This window comes from Cupressus sempervirens, chromosome 8 (genome assembly GCF_028749045.1).
Source record: "Cupressus sempervirens isolate cs-2001-9-10 chromosome 8, ASM2874904v1, whole genome shotgun sequence".
Classification (NCBI taxonomy): Eukaryota; Viridiplantae; Streptophyta; class Pinopsida; order Cupressales; family Cupressaceae; genus Cupressus; species Cupressus sempervirens.
The window spans coordinates 524568885-524587287 of NC_143125.1; positions in this window are offsets into that span (position 1 = coordinate 524568885).

The window sequence follows — 18403 nt, forward strand, 5'->3', positions numbered from 1 at the left end:
CTATGCATATGGATATCTAAGTTAGGACTTTTAACCAAAGTAGTTCATCTTTGCTATTGTGCTTTCATTGGTTTTTGCATATTATTTGATCTTTATCGTTGGTGTGTGATTAAACTATTTTAGGTTGAGTTGGCTTAATATTTTTAATTTCACCTAGGTTACTATGGAGATCAGATTTCTACCTAAGAGAAGTGGGTAGTGATGTTACTAATATTGTTGATAAAAAGAGTATTTTTTGAAATAAGTTAAATTTTGATATTATTTTTATGATTCAGTTGTACAATTTTTGAGTCACAATAACTCATCTCTTAATAATGAACAGAACACATAGCATTCACTACATCTAGGTGATGCTCACAGGGGTGAGGCATCTAGCCTTCTTGAGAGGTCACCCATTCCATAATCATTCTTAACTATGGAGTTTCCTCTAAGGTTAGATCAACTTAGCTTGTAACCACTAGCAAGCTAGGTGATGCTCAATAACTTCCCAAGAGGTCACCCATAGAGTCAAAAATTGGAGGAAACTTCACTATTAAGTATGCTTGTGTTAGAGCTATATTCCTAAGAAAGCTCCATGTGTCAGCCCTTTGAACATCATCTAGATGCAATGAGTGTGAACCACTACTTGTGAAATATGAATCAATGAATTTGACAAGAAACTATACAATTGAATCTTAATAGCAATATTACAATAATATTATTGTTCAAAACAAATATCTTAAACCATCACTTCATATGACAGTGAATTTATAAGCATGGCTACTGCCAAAATTGGATAGACCAAAATGCTATGTAGCTTATGTACTTCTTTGCATCATCTATTCCTTGACAATTAAGAATTATTAGAATTATCAATTAAAATTATATGACCTGGTTTATATAGATTCCATTGACTATTTTGCTACAACACAGATAAGTATTTTTTCTTAGGATTAACCACGAATAGAAATAATGATTACATGAAAATATAACCAATATCATAAAATAATAAATCACGCAAAAGAGAACACAAGACACAAGAATTTAGTGTGGTTCACCCAATCCCTAGGCTACATCCACCAAAAACAAGTCTAATATTATTATTATCTAGTGATTACAATTCACAATCCCTTACAACTCAATACTGCCACAAGAAGCTACAATCTCATCATATATTATGAAGTCCCTAACCCTGATCCATTTTATATAAGATTTTGTCACTTACAAAATTAGGGCTAGAATAAGTCTTCCAATATAAAAATAGCAGTTGAGGCCTTTTATAATACTAGTCATTTTTGGCTTTGGGGGTGCTACCCCTAAAACCCCTTAGAAATAATTTGGGGGGAAACTGTATGGAATAAACCTTTGAGCCTGATTATACTCCACATCAGAATTATTTGACACTTAGAGGCTAATCAAACTCCACAACAATAACCTCCCACTTGGAGACTAATCATAGCACTGCTAAACCTATAGCTCCCACTAGAATATCAAACCAACTTGGACTCTATTATTTTATTTTGTTCAGTCTAGAAGACCAACTGAAGCTAAAGGGGAGTTAAACTTCTCCCTTGTGACTGCCTTGGTAAACATATGTATTGGATTATTATCTATATGTATCTTCTCTAGCTTTAACTAACCATCATTCAAAATTGACCGAATGAAATGTTACTACAACTATATGTGTTTTGTCTTTGAATATAGAACAAAATTCTTCGCAAGATGAATGGAACTCAAGTTATTTGTGAAAAAATAATTATCCCTTTATGGGTGTTCCAATTCTTCCATGAATAACTAGAGCCATATCATCTCCTTGGTTGCCTTTGTAGCAACAACATACTCTTCCTTTGTAGTGGATAAAGCATTCACCTTCTATAATTGAGAAACCCAGCTCACTACTGCCCCAACAATAGTAAATACAAAACCTTTAGTACTCTACCTAGTATCAATATCTCTTATCAAATCTAAGTCAACATATCCCTATAAATTAGTAGTAGAGCCCCCAAAATATAAACACTTACTAGATTTTCCTCTTAAATATCTGAAAATCCATTTGACTACATTTCAATACTCAATTCTAGGATGACTCATAAACCTGCTAAAAACTCCCATTGCATGGGCAATATCTGTCCTATTACATACCATGGCATACATAAAAATTCCTACAGCTAAAGCATAGGGTACCTTGGACATTTTTTCCTCCTCTTCCAATATCTTTAGACAAATCTCCTTAGTCAATTTTAAATGTCTAGGTAAAGGTGTTATGACAACTTTATCATTCTCCATAGAGAAATGTTGGAACACCTCTACAATATAATCAGCTTGAGATTAAGTCAATTTTTTATTTTTCCTATCTCTACAAATCTTCATACCAAGGATTTTTTTTTGTTTCCCCCAAATTCTTCATAGAAAATGAATGTGCTAACTACCATTTCAACCCTTAATGTGATCCATGTTAGACCTAGTTACAAGCATATCATCAACATATAAACATAAACTAATGTAGCTATGATAATCTAACCTCTTAAAATAAACATAATGGTCAGAATGACATAGAGTGTAACCATATATGCTCATGCATAAAACTATCAAATTTAAGATACCATTGTTGAGGTGCTTACTTCAAGCCATACAAACTTTTCTTCAAGTTGCACACTAATTTCTCCTTACCCTTGACCTCAAATCCCTATGGTTGTGCCATTTATATCTCTTCATCCAAATCATGATGAAGAAAGGTTGTTTTAACATCAAGCTACTCCAAATACAAATCTTCAATAGCCACAATACTTAAAATAGTACGAATAGAAGTCATTTTAACAATAGGAAAAAATATCTCATCAAAATCAATCCCCTTTTTTTGTGCAAGTACTTTTACAACTAACCTGGCTTTAAATCTTTTCTTACCTCCATCCTCTTCTTTCAACATGTAAACCCATTTATTCTATAAAGCCCTTTTACAAGGTAGGCAACTTGCATAAATCCCATGTTTGATTTTTCAGCAAGGATTCCATTTCTTTTTTCATTACAAACTTCCACTGAATCTTAGTATCTACCTACATAGCTTCATCATAACATTCTGGTTCACCACTATCAATTAGTAAAATAGAGTACAAAGAGGTAGATAATCTTTCTAGAGGTCTACTTAGCCTTGTTGACCATCTAATATTCACTGGGGTATGTGGTATTTGTTTTTGTGGTTTTTGTAGAGCATGGGGGACTGCTAGAACACCTTCCTTTTGGGTATCATCCAACACTACATAATCATTTTCTTTCTTCTCATGTTGTTGTAATAGATCATTGTACACCACTTCTCATTGAATATCACATCCCTACTTCTTACAAGTTTATGATTTTCAAAATCCCAAAGCCTATAATCAAATTCATCAATTTCATATCCAACAAATATACATTTCTTTGACTAAGCTTCTAGCTTGGTTCTATTTTCAGAATCTTTATGTGCAAATGCTTCAAAGCCGAAGGTTTTGAGAAAAGAATAACTTATCTTCTTAAAAATGCATGCTTCCTCTAGAATTCCACAACCCCAAGGAGTAGAGGGACCTCTATTAATCAAATATATAACATTATTTACAGCCTCCACCGACATGTTTAAGGGCAGCCCAACATGCAATCTCATGCTCCTTGCACGCCCTATTATTGTCTCATTCATGCATTCAACCACTCCATTTTCCTATGGAGTCCTTGGAATAGTTTTTTGTCTATGAATACCATTAGTGGAGAAATCATCTTCAAATTCATAACTACAATAGTCACCACCATTATTGGATCTGAGACATTCTAATCTTTTACTAGTCTCATTTTCAACCAAGCATTTCCATTTTCTAAAAGTTTGAAATACATTGAATTTTTGGCTAAGAAAGTAAACTTGTACTTTTCTAGTTGCATCATCAATGAATGTAACATAATAATAAGAGCCACCATGGGAAGATACCTAAACTGATCCCCATACATCTGTATGTACAAGCTCTAATTTCTTATTTTTCTTTTCCTTCCCACTCTTCACAAAACTCTCTCTTTTGGTTTCTATACACACAAAAAAATTTCATAGAAATCCATATTAACACATTTTAGAAATGGTAAAACTTTCTTTGAATGAATTAATTACATAGCTTTCTCACTCATGTGCCCAACTGTGTTGTTCCATAGCATTGTATCAGAATCTACAACAACTATTTGTTCTCCTTGCTCAACTGCAGCAATTGTTCCTGAACATTCATTTTTCTTTGTAACAATTAAAGTAGAAGGAACAATATGACATATACAAAAATATAAGGTTCCTACTTTCACACCTTTTTCTACTACAAGGGAACCTTTTGAAACCTTCTAATTTTTTTCATTAAAAGTAACTACACAACCCTCATCACCTAGTTGCCCTTCTGAAATTAAATTCCTACTCAACCTTGGAACATGTCTTGCCTCTTGCAGTAGCCAATGATTTCCATTCTACAACTTAATCTTAGTTTTTTCCTTTCCAACAATCTGATACAGTTCATTATCCCTCAAATAGACAAGCAAACTCCCTTGGACATAATCTAGAAATAACCTCTACGCAAAGTAGCATGAAATGAAGCCCCTGAATCTAAAACCCATGAATTATCAAAACTTTATAAAGAAAGAAAGAAATCATTCTCTTTGGATTTTTTACTTACCACATTAGCCTCTTTTTTCCTTCCTAGTTTATCTCCTTCATTTTTATTTTGAGTCATGTAATCTTTCTTCTTATATCCTAGTTTCCCACAGTACCAACAATCTCTTGGTCCTATAGATTGAGACATCTTCCCCTTTGATTTTCCTCTTGATTTATCATGATTTCCAAAATTACCAAAAAGAAAATAATTCCTTGTATTGAAATCTCTCCCTCTATCAACAACTTTCATCTTTTGAATAGGTTACAAAAATTATGTTCTGATCAACAACCAATCAACCAACTCATCCTTATGACTCCCTCTTGATCACTTATTATATCTCCCTTGACATTATCTCCCTCTTACTAGGTAGATGTAATAACAAGGTACTTCTTTCTCTCTTTGAGTATATATTCCACATGTCTTTTATCACCTTCAGCAGAATGAGGAGGATCAAGATTTCTCCCTCTTCTCCCTTAGCAATATCTCCCTTTGGTAAACTTTCTCCCTCTTTCACAAAAATGCCAAAGACTTGTCATCTTTGCTATGTAGATATGAACATAATTCTTAGTTTCTCCCTTGGTCACCTAGCTTGTGATTGATTTTTAGTTTTAGCTCTTTGATTACTCTAGGTAGCTCCTAAACATAAGGTCTATTGCATCAATATGTAACATATGTCAATCGATATTGTTTGATGCAAGGCACTGCTCATGCTTCTTAGATAGATTTTTATAGGGGTATCACCCCTAGTTTACCTCTTAGATACTCATGAGCATCCTTAGGTAATGCTTTGGTGAAGATATTAGCTATTTTCTCTTTTATGTTAACATGTTCCATCTTCACCTCTTTATCTTGAACTAATTCTCTCAAGTAATGATGGTTGATTGCAATTTGCTTAGTCTCTGTATGCATCACAAGATTATTTGATATATTTATAGCACTTGTATTATCACAATAAAGTATCATAGGTTCAGTGATTTCCTCCTTCATACCTTTGAGTAGTTGTTTGATCCATACAATGTTTGTACAATTCACTGCAGCAACAACATACTTGGCTTCAGTAGTAGATTGAGAGGTACAATTTTATTTCTTGCTAGTCCATGTGTTGCTGTAAATATGTATTTACTATTTACACTTTACTTAAGTTTACTTAGGTTAATACATTAGCATATTAGTTGTCATGTAGACACCTAGGAGTTTGCATATTCATATGAGTTGTCATGTTGACAAAACAATACTTTGCACTCCAATTGAGCACATGTTGTCTACTACATCTCTTTATGAGATACACCTTTGCATTCTTATCCTCTCATTATTGCACGTACATTTATGCACAATGGGGGATAATTCACTCTTGGTGGACATGTATTTAGTTATTATGCTTATCTCTTTGTTGACTCCTAGCCATATTAGTTGCCTTTATATACAAGGCAATTATATAATGTATTCATCCAATTATCTAATATCCAATTATTTGATATCCAAACATCTAATATCCCTTATCATTTGATCATAATTTGTCTCTCTTGTGCCATCTATTAAGCTTCTTGATCTTGGCATTGAATTATTGCCTTAGGAAAATTCTTGCATGGTATCAAAGCTATACCAAATTCTTACATGGTATCAGAGCCATAGGAGTTTCATTGCATAGTCATTGGAGAGATTTTTTTTGCAGATCAAAATTAGAGCTTGCTGGTGCAAATCAAATATTGGTATCACATTCCAAAGATCAAAAAACCCCCAAATCAACTTTTGTTTATCAAAATTAGACATCAGAGGTGAAGTCTAGAGTCATTTGAGTTTTGGAGGTGTGACAACGGTGATTCAAGAAAAAATAATTACAAAGGTGATTTTGAAATAGCGATATCTCCCTCATATGGACTACCTTTTTCGAGAAATTTGTTTTTTTTGGGGTAGAATTTCATGATCTACACATTGGTGTAGGTTTTTTGTGATCTCTATTCCTAAATTTTTCTAACAGTTGTCAATCCTAATTTTTATAACTTCAGAGGCTTCATTTAGGCTTATATGGACACATATTCAGGTGCTAGTTTTTTTGAAAGTGAATGATTTTTTGTCTACTTTCCAAATCTGGTATCAGTTTGGAGTAATTTTGGGTAGACATAGTACTTTTAGAATTTGGTCATTTTTGGCCTATTTTTGCACTTGTAATTAATTTAGATCCTTGGGAGATCTGGTGTCTTATGTACTTGAGTCCGCTATAGCTTCATCTTTTATGTTATAACCATCAAAACTAGAAGTGCACTTTGGTCTATTTTAAAAAGTGGCCAATTCTACATGCACTATACATAAAGTGAAAATAGCATCACCTTTGGGGGATTCTTTGATTGAGTGAAAATAGGGGGTGTGTCTTATGTTCTTGTGTCTCTCTTTCTCTCTTGTGCTCTTTTAATTTTTTGCATCATGGGTTCACTTAAAACTCCACTTTTAACTTCACACAATTATGGTACATAGAAAGATATTGTATGGAGTAGACTAATGGAAAAAGGTTCAAATCTATATGTTGATGGTACAATTGTAAAACCCATTGATGCTAACGCACAAGTTGATTGGAAAATTAAAGGCAAATAGGCTTTAGGAATTATTATGAGTTGTGTTCATAGAGATCTTTTCTTCCACATTTTCAACTCTAAGGATGTCAAGGGTGCTTGGGACAAACTTGAAGGGTTGTATGGTAAGGTGGATGAGGAAAAGGGATTCCTAATTGAGGATGATCTACTTCTCTTGGATCTTAAGAATTTGGACACAATTCAAGACTATGTCAAGAAAGCCATTGAGTTGAGAGCACTACTTAATGATTGTCATAATCCCATGAAGGATGATAGATTGATTCATCACATCTTGAAGAGGCTACCTTCAGAGTATGCATATTTTTTTTTGAGTTACAACACTCACAAGTTGACCATGGGAAGTGCCTTCAATAAGCCTTCATTTGATGCATTTCCAAAAATGTTGGTGTTGGAACAATCCAAGTTGATAGATATGGGAATTCTCAAGACATCAAAGTCCAAGGTAATCATGGCTAGTAATGAGAACCAAAAAAATCAAGGCAGAAAAAGTGGAGGAAGCCAAAATGACAATCAGAGACAACAATCTTCCTCCTCACAACAAGGCAATTCTTCTTCCAACAAGAAGGGAAATAACAACAACAAGGATACACTATTTTGTGCATATTGCAAGACTAAGAGAATAGATGAGTTGGAAAACTTACTTAGGAAGAACAAAATCAATGTGTTAAATGCTTCCAAGGATTTAAATCCATCCACTTCAAAGGGAAAGGGGCAAGCACTTATGAAAAGTTCAAGTTCTTTAGGGGAATGGATTCTTGACTCGGGTGCCTCACATCATATGGGTTCTTCAAAAGGACACTTTTCTTCATTAGAGCAATCTCAGGTACCTCACATCTTTGTAGGGAATGATATACAAGTGGAAGTTGAAGGGAAAGGACAAGTTGAGATGGAAAATGGAGAGTTCAAAGATGTTCTCTATGTTCCTAACCTTCGCAGTAATCTCCTTTCAATTTACCAAATCACTTATTGTGGAGGTGGAAATAAAGTTGAGTTCCTTCCTGATTTAGTAATGGTGTGAAATCTTAAGGATGATTCATTGGTTGCAGTGGGTAAAGTTAATCATGACAGAAGGCTTTATTCTTTCTCCCAATTTGTGCCTGAGTCTCCTTCACATGCCTTCTTGACACATTTACAATCACAAAGTAAATTATGGCATGACCGATATGGACATCATGGCTTCCGCTATCTTCATCAACTTAGTTCAAAAAATATGGTCAGAGGTCTACCTACAATCAAATTTTCTAAGGGTGAATTTTCAACTTGTTCAATGGATATGCATCTAGAAGAGAAGTTTGACAAAGTGAAGTCTTGGAGAGCATCATTTTTTCTTGAGTTGGTTCACACGATTCTAGTAGGCTCTTTTTCAGTGACATCAACTAGCAAGGGTTGCTATTTCCTCACTTTCATTGATGACTTCTCACACTACACATGGGTCTACTTTCTTGATCACAAGAATGAAGTGTTTGATAAGTTTCTAGCCTTCAAGAGTCATGTTGAGAAGCAATCAAGTAAATCCATCAAATTTCTTTGTATGGACAATGGAAGTAGATATGTGAACTCAAGATGTAGAGACTTATGTGAACTTGAGGGTATTGATCTTCAGAATCTTGTACCATTTAGTCCCCAAAAGACAAGTTTTGTAGCAATGAGGATTAGAACTCTTAAGTTAATGGTAAGTTGTATGATTCAAGCTAATTCTCTTGATCCATCACTTGAGGTTGAAGCTATAAGTAGTGCCAATCACATCCTTAATATGTCTCCTCATTATGTCTTAGATGGAATGACTCCTTTTAAGGCATGGTGTAGAAGAAAACCAGTTGTGAAACACTTCAAAGTTTTTGGTTGTCCAACATGGGCACACATATCTTCAAGGGAATGCAAGGCAGCACTACCAAAACATTTTACTTTCATTGGATATGAAGAAAGTGTTAAGGCATATAGACTTATGGATCCTAAGACTCATTAGATATTCATAGAGAGGAATGTTCACTTTGAGGAAAGTTCACCTAGCTTATCCTCTAATCCTCTCCATACTTCATACATTATGGAAACTGATAGTGACAGTAGTGATAGTGATTCAACAAGTTCACTTGTGGGGGATCCTTCTAACAAATGCAAGATGAGGTCACAACATCAACAAATTCCAAATGCATACATTGCTACAATGATAGGTCCATGTAATTTAGTACAGTCGGGTACACCTTGTCTTCCAGTTCCAGCATCAAGGGATGACTACTTGATAGATATTTCAGGTTTGTTTGTGGAGTCCTCCATAGTAGATTTGGTAGACATTATTGATGATATACATCTTCTCTTTGATGAAGAAGATACTTCTTCAGTTGTTGCGAGGGAACACTGTGACCCTCTTGTCCATTCTCTACATGATCATTCTTTCAAGGTTGATATGATTGTGGATCCTTATGTACAAAAATTGCAAAAGGTATCTTTATCATTTGAGGAGACAGTTGGTTCTTGGGGATATGTTCTACATCCATCCTTCCTAGATCTGAACTTGTTCTTTTCAACAGTGTTGGAAGGGGTGACCATCAGTATCAACATAGCAATAGTTGAGTAGTTTTTAGAGAGACCATTCATCTTGGGGATTATTTTGTACACCCATGCCACCATTTCTTCCTCAAGGGATAAATATCATTCAATTTTCATGGTGAAGCTTCTACATTTATCCAGGAGCATATTTCATGGGTGCAAATTCTAGATTGAAGGGGGCCTTCTTTGTTTCTCTTCCTACTTCTTTTGAGGATGCCTCTTGGTCTTTGGAGTTTGATCCATATTCATATACAAAGTAGTTTTCATTGGTTTCTTATTTTCCACCTTCTTCTATTGGACTTAATCTTGATTGGTTCATCACATCTTTAGTATTCAAGGACATGGTGACATGTCTTTAGACTTCAGAGACAACATACTTCATATGGATTCCCCTTCCATCTTCCTATCCACAATGGGAAGCCTTCTTGCATTTGTATTTGGTGTTTCTTCTTCCTAAAGGGAGAAATTTTATTTGTAGGCATTGGATTCTCTTTGGTCTTCAAGCACTCATCATTCTTGTAGGACATCATTCACTATGGGGGGAACTTCATTTCTCCTTATTTCTTTCTTATGGAGGGAATCTCTATTGTATATGCATGATGTATGTCATAATAGGGGGGGTCTTGATTACTCCATCCATACATGTATCTTACTTTATTTTTCTTTTCACTTTTTTGGGGAAGGGTTTTTCCCATGTGGTTTTCCCTCTTTTTCCACCTTATGAGAGATTACATTGCATATCACTTGCACTTTCATAGTGTACATGGGTACCTAACATGGCCTAGTAGTCGGGACCCATCTTGCATTATCATCTAGCTTTTGTGAGATTAAGTGCATTCCCCTAAGTTGCACTTGAGGGGGGTGTTGGTGTAAATACATGTTTACTAGTTACACTTTACTTAAGTTTACTTAGGTTAATGCATTAGCATATTAGTTATCATGTGGACACCTAAGAGTTTGCATATTCATATGAGTTGTCATGTTGACAAAATAGTAGTTTGCACTCGAATTGAGCACATGTTATCTACTACATCTCTTTATAAGATACACCTTTGCATTTTTATCCTCTTATTGTTGTACGTACATTTATGCACAATGGATGATAATCCACTCTTGGTAGACATGTGCCTAATTGTTATGCTAATCTCTTTACTAACTCCTAGTCATATCAGTTTCCTTTATATGGAAGGTACTTCTATAATGTATTCATCCAATTATCTAATATCCAATTATTTGATATCCAATCATCTAATATCCATTCTCATTTGATCATCATTTGTCTCTCTTGTGCTATCTATTGAGCTTCTTGATCTTAGCATTGAATTATTTCCTGAGAAAAATTCTTACACAGTATTAGAGCTATACCAAATTATTACACCATGTAACTAGCCTCTTGCCTAAGAAAAATGCTCCTCCACTGGTACTCTTTCTATCATCGATATTTCCTGCCCAATCAACATCAGTGTAGGTTCTCAACTCAAATTTCTCACTTTTCTTGTAGTATAGACCATAGTCCTATGTTCCTTTCAGATATCTCATTATTCTCTTATCAATCATCAAATGATTCTCTCTAAGATTAATAGAGAATATTGCAACTATCCCTACAAATAATGCAATATCAGGTCTATTATATACTACATATTATAATTTTCCAATCATAGACCTGTATAATGTTTGATTCACCTCAGATGAATCATCATTCTTTGACAACTTATTTCTTGTCACCATAGGTGTACTAATTGACTTGGAATCCTCCAATCCAAAAGTTTTCAATATCTCCTTAACATACTTTGACTAAGTGATGTATATACCATATTTCATCTGTTCCACTTGCAAATACACAAAGAACTTGATATCTCCAAACATAGACATCGCAAATTCTTTCTTCATTTCATTTGCAAATGCCTTACATAAAGTATCTTGACCTACAAATATGATATCATCAACAAAAATTTTAGATGACAAAATACCTTTTCCTTTCTCTGTCTTCAAGTATAGATTGATGATATCATCAGTCCTCTCAAATCCAATCTTCACAAGATAATTATGAAGCCTTTCATACCATTCTCTTGGTGCTTGCTTCAAACCATATAAAGCTTTGTGTAATCTACATACCATGTTTTTTTTGTCAGCATCAAAAAATCCTTCTTCTTGTTTTATGTAAACATTTTCCTCTAATATACCATTCAAAAATGCAAATTTGACATCCATTTGATAAATATTGTAACCTTTGTATGCACAGTAAGAAAGTAGAGTTCTTACTCCTTCCAGTCTTGCAATAGGGGAAAATGTTTCTCCATATTCAATCCCTTCTTTTTGTGCATATCCTTTACAAAGTACTCTTTCCTTATTCCTTGTGACTTCACCATTTTCATCTAACTTGCTTCTATATACCCACTTTGTACCAATCACATTTTTATCTTCTAGTCTAGGAACTAGACTCCATATTTTATTTTTTCTTTATTTTTTCACTCTCTTCTTCCATGGCTTTACTCCATTCCACATCTTCTAAGGAATCTTTCACTATTTTAGGTTCTTGCATGCTCAGTAAACATGTATCATTTCTCAACTTGTTTCTAGTACTTGGTCTAGCATCTTTATCTCCAATGATTTGTGCAGTAGGGTGATGTCTCTTGACATACTTAGACAATCTTGGTTCTACTCTAGTTTCTTCATTTGGTCTCTCAGCTTATAAATCACTATGTATGTCTCTGTGAGGTAGTTCAACATCTCTTTCATGTACACTAATCTTAGAATCAAAATGTGCCTCTACTTCATTTTGTAACTCGGCACTTGAATGTAGCTTGGTTCCTAAATGCAGTTTGACATTCATTGTATGTGACTTGGCAATCACTAAAACTTGTTGTTGGTTTGCAACTTGATTTACAACATCTTCATCTGCAAGCATACCTTCATAAAAGTAAACAAATGATTTGTATTCTTCTAGTTCCTTCATAGGCTTAGCCTCATATACATCTGTATATTCATCAAATTTTACATTTGCACTTTCCACAACTTTGTTAGTGTTGTTTAAACACTTATAAGCTTTAATTCTTGTGGAATAAGCTTATCATTCCTAAAATTTTTGAGAATATAACACTTGCTTCCAAATACCTTAAAATATTTTCATTGGGTATGTATCCATACCATAGTTCAAAAGGTGTTGAATGAGTACCTTTCATGACTTGCACATGGTTCAAGGTAGAGACAACTATACTTATAGCTTCTCTCTAGTATTTCAAAGAAACATTTTTCTCCATCATGAATGTCCTAGCATAGTCCATTGTAGATTTTTTCTTCCTTTCAACAATTCCATTTTGTGGAGGGGTCCTAGGAGTAGATGTTTGTGTTTTGATTCCTCTGCCATTACAAAACATCTCAAATTCATTTGATGTAAATTCTCCTCCTCCATCAGATCTCAAACATTTCAAACTTTTACCTATTTCCTTCTCAATTCTTTCTAAGTACCACTTAAACATTTGAAAAGAATCATTTTTCTATTTCAAAAACATGTCATCATTCTAGAGTAATCATCAAGAAGTAGCATAATGTACTTATATCCTCTGTAACTTTTCACTTCAATTGGTTCACACAAATTAGTATGAACAATCTCTAGTATTCCTTTAGAGATACGAGTCTTACTCCTAAAACATGACCTTGTCATTTTGCCTAACTAACATTGTTTGCAAATTATATTGTCGAGCTTCTTCAACTTAGGAAAACCTTTGACTCTTCTCATGTTACTGATAGTAACCAAGTTATCAAAATTAACATGACATAACCTCTTGTCCCATAGTCACACATCATCAAATTCTACAATTAAACAAGTAGCATCCTCTATATCAAGATAGAATAAATTACCTCTAGTTTGATAACCTTTTCCAATTATTTTTCCTTCAGTATCATATATCTTAGCAATCTTATTTTCAAACTCAACCTTACAACCTAAATTGTTCAATTATGACACACTCAATACATTATAGTTAAGTCCTTCAACATAATAATCATTGTCACATAAAAATTTTAATGTGAATTTGATAGAATCTTTTCCTTTTATCAGACAGGGTGCATCATTACCAAACCTTACACTATTTCCATCATAATAATTTAAGGTAATGAACTTACTTTTATCTCTATTCATGTGATGTGAACACCCACTGTTAATGATCCATCTATCATTCTTATTCACACAAGACACTAGTACAGTTTCCTCATCCTCATCAAATTCATCCTTCATTGCAACATATGCCACTTCATCATCATGATCATCATATCCATCTTTAGTTTCCTCTTCAACAATGTAGAAAGACTTTTTGCCTTTGTAAACTTTGTTGTCTTCATCTCTTCTACTTTTGTACTTGTCACCACCTCTGTAATTCTTTTTCTCTAGACATCTAGTAGCAATATGACCAACCTCATTGCAATTGAAACACATGATAGGTAACTTACCTTTGAATTTTCCTTTACCTCTGTGAAATATCCTTGCTAGTAGTGTTGCAAGTTGATCTACATCTTCCTCATCTATATCAATGTCACTAGACACATATTTTACCTTTTTCTTCTTCTTTGCATTAGGTTCCTTCAATGACAACTTAGCTTTGCAAGAAGATTCAATATTTTTTAGGTTTTTAATTATCAAAACTAGATAGCTCAAAAGTAGTGAGCCTACCTACCAGACCTTCAAGAGTTAGATCATTCCCTAGCATACATCTCAGTTCTTGTATTGCAGAATCTCTAATAGCATAGATGGGCAATAGTGTTCTCAAAACTTTTCTTAGTATAGTATATTCATATATTTTACTAGTAGCTCCTCTTATTGCATTAACAACTTCTTTTATCCTAGAGCAATATTGAGTAATATTCTCACCTTCTTGCATTCTCATATCATCAAACTTACCTCTAAGACTTTCATCTTTGGCTCTTAGAACATTTTTGTCACCTCTATAGATAGTGTGTAGAGAATCCCACATTTTTTTTGCATTGTCACAACCCTTGATATCATCAAACTCAATATAACTTAGGGCATAGGCAATCTCCAACATTGCCTAGTTTTGTTCTTTCTTCTTTTTCAAATCTTCAGTAGTTAGGGCTCTAGCAAGATCAACATGCTCAATGGTAATGGTAGATTGTGCATGATCTCCAAGACCTCCTAGGTGTGGCTTCATCAAACATTTCCCTACAAGAAATTTATCTTTATTAAGCTTGGGTGTCGTTCTTTTTGACATCTTGATCTTTTTGCTTCTAGTACCTTCAAACCAGTCCTCTTAAGCAGATGACTTTGATACCAATTGTTGGAATTCTTTTGAATATCCTGAGAGGGGAGTGAATCAAGTTTCCAAGGTCCAAATTTATAATTAAATCTTTTCACGGCTTAGTAAACCCATATCCATAAAACATTTTCACACTAGTACATTTGGGCTCATTTTTCGACCTTTATTGGTCAAAATTTGGACCAACCAATTGGTCAAAAAAATTCTCGTTGAAATTTCAACCAACTTACTGCTTGGTCAAAATTTTGACCAATACATTGGTCAAAAACTTTTAAAATTGTTGGCACAATTTCTACCAAGCATTGGTCAAAATTTCAACCAATGCTAGTAGAAAACTGCACAGCATTGGTTGAAATTTTGACCAATTCTTGGTGGAAAACTGCATAGCATTGGTCAAAATTTCAACAAATGCTTGGTAGAAAATTGCCAGGCATTAGTCAAAATTTTGACCAATGCTTGGTCAAAAAAATTTTGAGGCTCACACTTGTTGAGGTCCACTTCAGCAATGGCCCTTCCTGTGAAATTGTTGTCTAAAACCTTTCTAATGAGATGATGTGTTATGACCTCTTCATCAGTGGGATGGAACGTGAATCTAGGAGGTAGTTGTGCATCACCCATATCATGATTGTAACTAAAGTTAAGAGCCTCTAAGACTGTAACTAAAGTTAAGAACTTTAGTTACAGTCATGATATGGGTGATCCACAACTACCTCCTAGATTCATGTTCCATCCCACCGATGAAGAGCTCATAACACATTATCTCATTAGAAAGGTTTTAGATTGCAATTTCACAAGAAGGTCCATTGCTAAAGTGGACCTCAACAAGTGTGAGCCTTAGGGAGGGTTCAATTCCCTCCTTTATTATTCACTATGTGTATAATCCCACACATCCATTTGATCTTGAATGATTATATGTATTGAATTCTGAGTGTCTATGCTAAGTGCTCCAAAACCATCCATTTCATGCCTTCATCTATACACAATGTCTTTCTAGTTTCTTTCTACTCGCACACCCATTTCATTTCATATGATCATCTAAAAATTGTATCACTCTAAGCTCTCAACTGTTTCCTCTTGATTTATCATCTCATAATTTTTGAATGAGAGCTTTGGGATAAGCTATAGGCATCCATCAAAGCATAAAGGATTTTGTTAGATGGTGTAGATGAAGTAGTAGCATTTTCCTTGGGAGACATGCTTGCAAAATGGAAGCATAGATAAGTCATGTGAACTATTTGATAGGATGCTTGAACATAATGTGGTCATCAAAAACCATGGTTTTTGGATATGCACAAAATAGATATATTGAGAGAATATATTTGTTTAAGTTGCAACTGCCCTGGTAGACATGCATGCAAAATGTGGAATCATAGGTAAGGTGTTTGAACTATTTTATTGACTGCCTCCATGAAATGTTGTCTAATGACAAGCCAATATTGTAGGATATGCATATTGTCCTAGTAAGAACTAGTAGCAATATCACATTCAAAAATCCAAGAAAATCCATAATGCATACTAGTTCTATTTTACTTTTAGGTGTACAAAATTGAAAATCCTTATATAAAAGGAAAACTATTTTAGATATGATTACATACTCTATTGAAGCATTGAGAATTTGGCATATTGTATAACCTAAGGTGAGCACAAACAACAATCTAATTTTCATCTTCCATCAAAGCCCACCTAAAAATTATGATGTTAGAAAATTGATCGTACACAACCTAAGCAAGTGAGTTAAAACCTAGGTTATAGGTTAGAATAGTTCTTAAAGGAAGCAAAAGAAATTGCCAAAAAACCTTTGGTATATATCCTTTACTTCTCATTGGTAATTACACCAATTAGCATGATTGATAACATTTGGAAAAGGCTTATGCTGCATCAAACAAATGAGCATCCAGGGGTAATGCTAGTTGAAGCAAGAGCACCTTGTGAGTGATACAAGCTTCAATATCCCACAAAGCATTAAATTAGCATGACTAATGACATTTGGAAATGGCTTATGCTGCATTAAACAAATGAGCATCCAGGGGTAATGCTAGTTGAAGCAAGAGCACCTTGTGAGTGGCACAAGCTTCAATATCCCACAAAGCATTAAATTATTCCACTAGCAAAGGCATCTTCAATAAAAGTTCATGTTGAGCATTAATGGGAAAAGCATCATCATATGGAACAAAGAGTTAATCTGAATGAGAAAAGAGAAAAATGCGGAGTCAACCCAAAATGTGAATAGTCAAGAAACAAAATGTTGGAAAATCAATTTCAATTGGTTTTTTATAATGAAAAAGGTGAACTACTGAAGGGGCAACTCCTGGTGAGGAAAATGGAGGCATGATATTCTTTTTAGTAGACCATGACCCTTGAACAAGAAGGAAATACTGAGTAGTTTGGAAAGAGAGATCAATTGATTGCATACAAGGTTAATAGGACCTACAATATATTTTTTAATCTATATCATTGCTGCTCATTGTTTCTGCATATTTAAATTTGACATAGAACTATGGTATTTCACTATTTTGCATCTTTATAGTGCATTAGGGCTATGTGTATTAAATATGGATGTAGTTTGCAAGGACAAAGGCTACCATTAATTTGTTACAATATCCTTGACTACATCATCTATTAATCAATGTAGCTAATGACCTAGAGAGGTATATTATTTCACATTCAGAATATGTTCTCAATTTCCAAAAACATGATAAATGTCAAAGATAGTACTGGTTAGCGTGTTTAACTAGAAATCAAGATACTCCATAAATAACTAAATTTAAAACCTTCAATGCGCATTATGGCTCAAGTCCATAACTACACCCTAAAGCTATACAAATGAGACACAAGATTCATGATAGTATTTTGGTGTCACTGTGTGTTGTGTACTATAGTAAAGACCAATTTGCCAATTCCATCTCTTTAGATGGGCAAAGAATATCAAATTATCACAATATAGTTGTACTAGTTTCATTATTATAGAAAAGATCGGCACTACGTTGCAGTCTAATTTCAAATTTATTAGTTGTTGGAATAATCAAAAGTCCATTCCATGTCTACTTTGAAAGAGACTACATTAATATTCTATAAACCTAAATCTTTAGGAAAGGAAATTTTAATCCTACAGCATCAAGATTCTGAACCAAACTATAACAAGAATTGACCCACAGCTTAACCTGCCAACATACATAAAGGTAAGTTTGTTGAAAAATTAGGCAGTTGAAACATCTCAAGATCTATTAGTGACATCATCTATAAGATATTATGTATTTGAATTTATGTTCTCAAATAGGAAACATTCAAAAAAAATTATTTGGTTCAAAAGGACAATTCCCTCATAAAACTAATGGTACAATTTGGATGTCAAGGATCACCCAACCTCATAAGA